The following is a 9,071-nucleotide window of genomic DNA, read 5'->3' on the forward strand; positions in this document are numbered from 1 at the left end:
TGTATTTAAAGGAAAAATATTGATAATTTGTGGTTGAAATTAGACTGAAATTCATGAGGAATGTGTTGAATAGTTTATATAGTTTTGAATGTTGAAATATGTGGAGCTAATGGAGGTATGTGATATCGTGCAAGTATAATTTGTGTTGAAATGATTGTGGTAAAGTTGAGTTGGCTATACACCAATTCAACTTATCCTACTGTCAACTAGCCTAAGTTTTCACGTTACATTATATATTATATACGAGAAACCAAAATCATAACTTGGCCGATTTATCCCTTAAGCTCGGAATGCCACAAATGACCACCATTCCATAAAACCCAAAGCTCCAAAACTCTCCAAACAGAAAATACAGCTTCAAATTCGACAAATTTGCCACCAATACATATAATTTTATCTAATATCATATAAACACCACTAAATCAATATAGGGTTTTCTATATACCCAATTTACAAGGTTTAAAGATTCCTCACCTTACCAATGGGGAATTGGGACAAGGCCTAGTGATTCTGCTTTTAGAAATTTATAATTCGTCCATTTTACTGGACGGAATTTCTATGAATTAGATTCATAAGAACCGACTAACTATCTTTTTTATTTATATAGTTTTTTAAATAACTACTTGAGCACACCTAACATCATTAAATTACAAAATCTCAAAGCCCAAGAACCTAATATTTTTGAATTTAAGGAGAGATACTGGGAGAGAAATAGCTATTTATTACCAATATGTTGGGTGAGTTTTGTAGAGGATTTCGAGGCGAATGCGTGGTTGCTGACGGCTCGTCAATCAGAACTCCAGATCGAAAGTTATGGTGGAATGAAGTTTGAGTGAGGGTTTGGGGTGTTTCACTTGCGTTCTTCCCCTTTCCCTTTGCTTTCATCATATTTCCCTTATTTGGGAAAGAAGAAGAGCTGATGCTTTTATGAATTGTGGGCTTGGGTTGGGCATTGGGCGTTGGGCATTGGGCCCATTTTGGGTGCGGTTTGACCGATTTGGCCCGTTTGACCCAATCTTGGGTCAAATTATTTGAAATTAGTGTCAAAATTTTTGTTTTAATTTTATCTATGATATTAAACTACAAAATTTCATTTCCTAATTTATTTGATTAATAATTAATTTATTAGTTTATTATTCACTAATTACTTAGGTAGAACCCGACACATCTGGTAGCTAATCCAGACATTTGTCTCTAGGTTGCGCATCTCCAGGAGGATCATAAACAAAGGAGAGTACCTTTCCACATCGAAGGAGCATGCCTTTCCACCTTCTCCTGGAGGATATACGAAGGAGAGTGCCTTTCCATATCGAAGGAGTGTGGCTTTCCACCTTGCAACCAGAGAAGAATGTGGGAGAAATAATACGAAGGAGAATGCCTCTCCACTTTCCCCACACCCTCATCATGACAAGAGAGGGAACTTCCATCCTCGACTTGCCATCCGAAAACATTTTCAAGTTAACGAGGAAGTGGGATCGCACCCAAATCCTGCCCTCTCGACCGTTCTGGCCACAAACATCTCGACCATTCCAGCCATACACACATCTCTACCATTTTGGCCACACACAGGCATCCCCAATCTCATCATTAACATCTCAATTCAATTACTCTAGACCATCCTTCACTTTGTGCACTAAACTTTCGACAGGCATAACTCTTTTGTTTTAAAATATTTTTCATCCGTTCTTCGAACGGTGTAAACTTCATGGACCCAATTTGATTTCAAACAATTTGAAGTAATTTGTGGGTCCGAAAGCCAATTTATGGCTCGCCGAAGTTCGGCCAAAAATCAGTTTTGCGCAAAAATACTCAAACCTCTTTTTTTCCAAAATCATAACTCATTAAACACTAATTCCTCACTCATCAATCCTTTAGTTACCTAAAATACCAATAATTCCTTATCAATTGAATGTCATATTCACCATATATATATACTTGCTTGCAAATTATATATATTTACCACAATCATTTCAACACAAATTATACTTGTCCGATATCACATGCTTCCATTAGCTCCACACATATCAACATTCAAAACTATATAAACCATTCAACACATTCCTCATGAATTTCAGTCCAATTTCAACCACAAATCATCAATCTTTTTCCTTTAAATACATATACTTACACATATCACAACTTCTCATCCGAGCCAACCAATTCATTTTAATTCATTAACAACCACATTAACTTCAATATTTACATCCTATATCCACTAACATGCACTATACACCAATTCAGCTTATCCTACTATCAACTAGCCTATGTTTTCACATTATATTATATATGAGAAACCAAAACCATACCTTAGACGATTTCTCTCCTAATCTTTGAATGACCACCGTTCCGTAAAATCCAAAGCTCCAAATCTCTCAAAATTGAAAATTCAGCTTCAAACTCAACAAATTTGCCACCAATACATATAATTTTATCTAATATCATATAAACACCACTAAATTAATATAAGGTTTGCTATATACATAGTTTTACAAGGTTTAAAGATTTCCCACCTTACCAATGAGGTATTGGGACAAGGCCTAGTGATTCTCCACTACTTGAACCCACCTAACATCATTAAATTACAAAATCTCAAAGTCCAAGAACCTAATATTTTTGAATTTAAGGAGAGAGATACTGGGAGAGAAATAGCTAATTCCTTACCAAATTGTTGCTTGAGTTTTGTAGAAAATTCTGAGACAAATGCGTGGTCACTGATGGCTTGTCAATCGGAGCTCCGGATAGAAAGTTATGGCAGAATGAAGTTTGAGTGAGGATTTGGGGTGTTTCACTTGTGTTCTTCCCCTTTCCCTTTGCTTTCAGTGTATTTCCCTTATTTGGGAAAGAAGAAGAGCTGATGCTCTTATGTATTGTAGGCTTGGGTTGGGCCATGGGCCCATTTTGGGCCCGGTTCGATCGGTTCGGTCCGTTTGGCCTAATCTTAGGTCAAATTATTTGAAATTAGTGTCAAAATTCTTATTTTAATTTTCGCTATCATATTAAACTACAAAATTTTATTTTTTAATTTATTTGATTAATAATTAATTTATTAGCTAATTATTCACTAATTACTCGGGATTTACACTGAGAGGCTGACCCTTCAAGAGGTAAGGCTTGTTGTGAATATCCAGAAGGTGCTACAATAAGAGGCTCAGAATTCATTGCACCGGTGGCTCTAGTTGGAGCCTGAAAAGCTGAAGTTGTAAGTATTGGAGGTGGTTGAGTAAAGGTAGCAACAGTAGGTATGGTGGGTAGCGATTGTGAAGATGCAGTAGCAGGTGTGGTGGGTTGTGATTGTGAAGATACAGCTCTACCCCTTCCTCTACCCTTTCCTCTGCCCTTTCCTCTGTCCTTGCCTATTCCTACTTGCTTTAATCTCTTAAATCTATGAATATTCACACCGGATCTATTGTCGGCAGGAGGACCAGTGTCAATAGTAGCCACAGTGTCAGCCGTAGCTGGATCTTCTCCGGTGGCTGCAGCAGCAACATTAGGCCTTGAAACCAGGGATAACACAACCAGGTATAACACAACCAGTTTGCAACATAAACCAGTGTCAAGCATCTTACATTTATATATCTTGTACCACATAAATATTCAACTCTATTTTCAATCAATTTATATATAAAAAAACTTGGATAAGGTCTACAATGTAACACATCATAACTTCATCAAACAAATGATATCAAAAATAATTCACATCCACTATAATACATCAAACACATTATAATTTCAACAAAAAATAGTTAAAGAGCAGCATATATGTTCCCAAATATAATTCACATCCACTATGTTATCATATACTATCATAACCTACTCCACTAAACACATCAAATACATTCTAATTTCAACAAAAAACAGTTAAAGAGCAGCATATATGTTCCCAAATATAATTCACATCCACTATGTTATCATATACTATCACAACCTACTCCACTAAACATATCAAACACATTCTAATTTCAACAAAAAATAGTTAAAGAGCAGCATATATGTTTCCTAAAATAATTCAGATCCATTATGTTATCATATACTAGCATAACCTATTCCACTAAAGACATCAAACACATTCTAATTTCAACAAAAAACAGTTAAAGAGCAGCATATATGTTCCCAAATATAATTCACATCCACTATGTTATCATATACTATCACAACCTACTCTACTAAACACGTCAAACACATTCTAATTTCAACAAAAATAGTTAAAGTGCAGTATATATGTTACTAAAAATAATTCACATCCAATATGTTGTCATATACTATCACAACCTATTTCACTATTGGTACCTGACACTATTGGATTGGGACAAAGCCTTCTATTATGTTCATATTGTCTGCAGTTACTGCATGTCACAGATGTACCCATTCTCCTAAGCTTTATTTGAGAATGGTTCTCATCAGGTTCTTTGATCCTCACCATCCGTGGTCTTCTTGGCTTCACTCTAAAGATGGGAGGTATAATGGTATCACACTCAACTTTCGGCCACATATTTTCTCTGTTGATTGAAGAAATTAACTTACCATAAGTTGCAACATAGGTTACTGGGCTATAGAAGTTGTTGCAGTAATCTTCTGGATTGTCCCCTTTCTTGAATATGGCACAACAAGCATGTGGGTAGGGCATTCCACATAATTCCTAAAATCTGCAGCTACACGTTCTAGCCAATAAGTCAACCACGAACCTCTCTATAATCATCCGGTTCTTATGAAAAACCTCGTATGTCAGTCCTCCAGTCCATCTTGCTTGCCACTCCATAGCTCGTGTTGCAATGACATCAAGCCTCTTTTTTAGTTTAGACATTATTGTACCATCATATTTTTCGGCCTTCTTTTTTTCAGGAAACCAAAACATCCAATAACATCGAATCCAGTCGAACATAGTAAGTATAGGCTTGTCTCTTGCCTCCAAGATACTACCGTTGAAAGCTTCAGAAATATTATTCATCAACTTGTCGCTCTTAGCAAGAAAAGTGAAGTAGCTCTTGCACTAGAGTTTTGGATTTAATGCTACTAACTTTTCATAGCATTGTTGGTTGATGTGCATTAGCTGAGCCATCCTCCTCTCCCATTCCTCCACATATGTAGCTTTAGCTATTGATAGAATTAGGTCCCTGATGAGTGGATAATTTATACGCTTTTTGGCATTATTTTTACATAGTTTTTTAATATATTTTAGTTACTTTTTAGTATATTTTTATTAGTTTTTATGCAAAAATCACATTTCTGGACTTTACTATGAGTTTGTGTATTTTTCTGTGATTTTAGGTATTTTCTGGCTGAAATTGAGGGACCTGAGCAAAAATCTGATTCAGAGGCTGAGAAAGGACTGGAGATGCTGTTGGATTCTGACCTCCCTGCACTTAAAGTGGATTTTCAGCAGCTACAGAAGCCCAATTGGCACGCTCTCAATTGCGTTAGAAAGTGGACATCCTGGGCTTTCTAGAAATGTATAATAGTTCATACTTTACCCGAGATTTGAGGGCTCAAACTGGCGTTTAAACGCCCACCAGAGAACCTTTTCTGGCGTAAAATGCCAGAACTGGCACGAAAGCTGGAGTTAAACGCCCAAACTGGCACCAAAACTGGCGTTTAAAATCCAAGAAGAGCCTATGCACGTGAAAGCTTCACTGCTCAGCCAAACACACACCAAGTGGGCCCCGGAAGTGGATTTCTGCACTATCATCACTTAGTTACTCATTTTCTGTAAACCTAGTTTACTAGTTTAGTATAAATAGCACTTTTTACAATTGTATTCATATCTTTAGATCATTTTTGAGACTATCTTTGGATCACTTTTGATCTCTTGATCACGTTTTGGGGGTTGGCTGTTCGGCCTTGCCTGAACCTTGATCACTTATATATTTTCAACGGTGGAGCTTCTACACCTCATAGATTAAGGTATGGAGCTGATAATAGAGCCTTCCATTTCGTGAGATCAGAGTCTTCGTGGTATAAGCTAGAATCAATTGGCAGTATTCTTGATATCCGGAAAGTCTAAACCTTGTCTGTGGTATTCCGAGTAGGATCTGGGATGGGATGACTGTGACGAGCTTCAAACTCATGACTGTTGGGTGCAGTGATAGAGTGAAAAAGGATCAATGGATCTTATTCCGACACAATCGAGAACCGACAACTGATTAGCCATGCAGAAAACCGTAACGGATATGTTTTCACTGAGAGGACGGATGGTAACCATTGACAACGGTGATCCACTAACATACAGCTTGCCATGGAAAGGAGTACGTAAGATTAGAAGAGGACAATAGAAAAGCAGAGGCTCAGAGGGAACAAAGCATCTCCATATGCTTATCTGAAATTCTCACCAATGAATTGCATAAGTATCTCTATCCTATTTTATGTTGTATTTCTCTTTTAATTAACAAAACCTCATAACCATTTGAATTCGCTTGACTGAGATTTACAAGATGACCATAGCTTACTTCAAGCCGACAATCTCCGTGGGATCGACCCTTACTCATGTAAGGTATTACTTGGAGGACCCAGTGCACTTACTGGTTAGCTGTGCGAAGTTGTAAGAAAAGTGTGAACTCACGATTTCGTGTACCAAGTTTTTGGCGCTGTTGTCGGGGATTGTTCGAGTTTGGACAACTGACGGTTCATCTTGTTGCTTAGATTAGGTAGTTTTCTTCTTGTTTTATTTTCAAAAATTTTTCAAAATTCTTTCAAATTTTTTTTCTAATTTTCGAAAACTTTTTCAAAAAAAAATAATAAAATCATAAAATCAAAAAATTTTTTGTGTTTCGTGTTTGAGTATAGAGTCAAATTTTAAGTTTGGTGTCAATTGCATGTTTTTATCTCTCTAGCATTTTTCGAAAACTCATGCATATATTCTTCATGATCTTCAAGTTGTTCTTGATGATTGACTTTGTTTGATCTTGTGATTTTCTTGTTTTGAGTCTTTTCTTGTTTTTCATATGCATTTTCGAATTTTTAGAGTCAAAAGTTTAAAAATTTCTAAGTTTGGTGTCTTGCATGTGTTTCTTTTCTTAAAAATTTTTCAAAAATATGTTCTTGATGTTCATCATGATCTTCAAAGTGTTCTTGGTGTTCATCTTAACATTCAAAGTGTTCTTGCATGCATCATTGGTTTTGATCCAAAATTATTATGTTTTGAGTTATTTTTTTGTTTTTCTCTTTCCTCTTTAAAATTCAAAAATAAAAAATATCTTTTTCTTATTTTACTCATAAAATTTGAAAATTTGGGTTAACTTAATCAAAGATTTTTAAAAATTAGTTGTTTCTTGGTAGTCAAGTCAAAATTTTAATTTAAAAATTCTATCTTTTCAAATCTTTTTCAAAAATCAAATCTTTTTCATTTTTCTTCTTAATATTTTTGAAAATTTTAAAAATTGATTTTCAAAATCTTTTTCTTATTTTTATTTGATATTTTCGAAAACCTTGCTAACAATTAAGGATTTGATTAAAAAAATTCAGGTTTGTTACTTTCTTGTTAAGAAAGGTTAAATCTTTAAATTCTAGAATCATATCTTTTAGTTTCTTGTTAGTCAAGTCATCAACTTCAATTTTCAAAATCAAATCTTTTTAAACTTCTTTTTCAAATCTTTTTCAAAATAGATTTCAATCATATCTTTTTCAAATTTTAATTTCAAAATCTTTTTCTAACTTCTTATCTTTTCAAAATTTATTTTCAAATCTTTTTCAATTAACTACTTTTTTCTCTCTAATTTTCGAAAACCACTAACAACTTTTTCAAAAACCTTTTTAATTAGCTAATTGTTTTAAACTCTAATTTTGTTTCTTCTAATATTTTTGAATTTCTCTCCTCTCTCATCTCTTCTATTTATTTATTTATTTACTAACACTTCTATCCTTCTTAAAATTGGAACCCTCTCTCCCTCTCTGTGTTCGAATTCTCTTTATTTTCTCTCTACCTCATTCTTCTCTTCTTCTCTTCTTCCACTCACATAAAGGAATCTCTATACTGTGACATAGAGGATTTCTCTTCTTTTCTATTCTCTTCTTTTTCACATGAGCAGGAACAAGGATAAGAAAATTCTTGTTGAAGCCAATCCTGAACTTGAAAGGACTCTGAAGAGGAAGCTAAGAGAAGCTAAAGCACAACTCTCTAGAGAGGCCCTGACAGAAATTTTCGAAAAAGAAGAAGACATGACAGCCGAAAATAAGAACAACAATGCAAGGAAGATGCTTGGTAACTATGCTACACCAACTTCCAACTTCTATGGAAGAAGCATCTCAATTCCTGCCATTGGAGCAAACAACTTTGAGCTTAAGCTTCAATTAGTTTCTCTAATGCACCAGAACTGCAAGTTTCATGGACTTCCATAAGAAAATCCTCATCAGTTCTTATCTAAATTCTTGCAGATCTGTGATACTGTTAAGACCAATGGGGTTGATCCTGAGGTCTACAGACTTATGCTTTTCTCCTTTGCTGTAAGAGATAGACCTAGGACATGGTTAGACTCACAACCTAGAGAAAGCCTGAACTCTTAGGACAATGCAAGCTGGTCAATGCTTTCTTGACCAAATTCTTTCCACCTCAAAAGATGAGTAAGCTCAGAGTGGATGTCCAAACCTTCAGACAGAAGGAAGGTGAATCCCTATATGAAGCTTGGGAAAGATACAAGCAATTAACCAAAAGGTGTCCCTCTGACATGTTTCCAGAATGGAGCATCATATGTATATTCTATGATGGTCTATCTGAGTTATCCAAGATGTCATTGGACCACTTTGCTGGTGGATCTCTTCATGTGAAAACGCTTGTAGAAGCCCAGGAACTCATTGAAATGGTTGTAAATAACCAGTTCATGTACACTTCTGAGAGAAATCCTGTGAATAATAGGGTGACTTAGAAGAAAGGAGTTATTAAGATTGATACTCTGAATGCCATATTGGCTTAGAACAAAATATTGACTCAACAAGTCAATATGATTTCTCAGAGTCTGACTGGATTGCAAGCTAAAGATGCCTCCTCTGAAGGAGAAGCTTATAACCCTGAGAATCCTGCAATGGAAGAAGTTAATTACATGGGAGAATCCTATGGAAATACCTATAATCCTTCATGGAGGAAT

At 35.4% G+C, this 9,071-nt stretch overlaps 1 non-coding gene across 1 annotated transcript; it reads right to left on the reverse strand.

Annotated features, from left to right (window-relative positions):
- Positions 1–8,552: 8,552 nt before the first annotated feature.
- On the reverse strand, positions 8,553–8,656 carry LOC127748114 (small nucleolar RNA R71). The gene has a single exon (XR_008010057.1). It is a non-coding gene; the product is annotated as a small nucleolar RNA R71 (small nucleolar RNA).
- Positions 8,657–9,071: the final 415 nt, after the last annotated feature.

This window comes from Arachis duranensis, chromosome 5 (genome assembly GCF_000817695.3).
Source record: "Arachis duranensis cultivar V14167 chromosome 5, aradu.V14167.gnm2.J7QH, whole genome shotgun sequence".
Lineage (NCBI taxonomy): Eukaryota > Viridiplantae > Streptophyta > Magnoliopsida > Fabales > Fabaceae > Arachis > Arachis duranensis.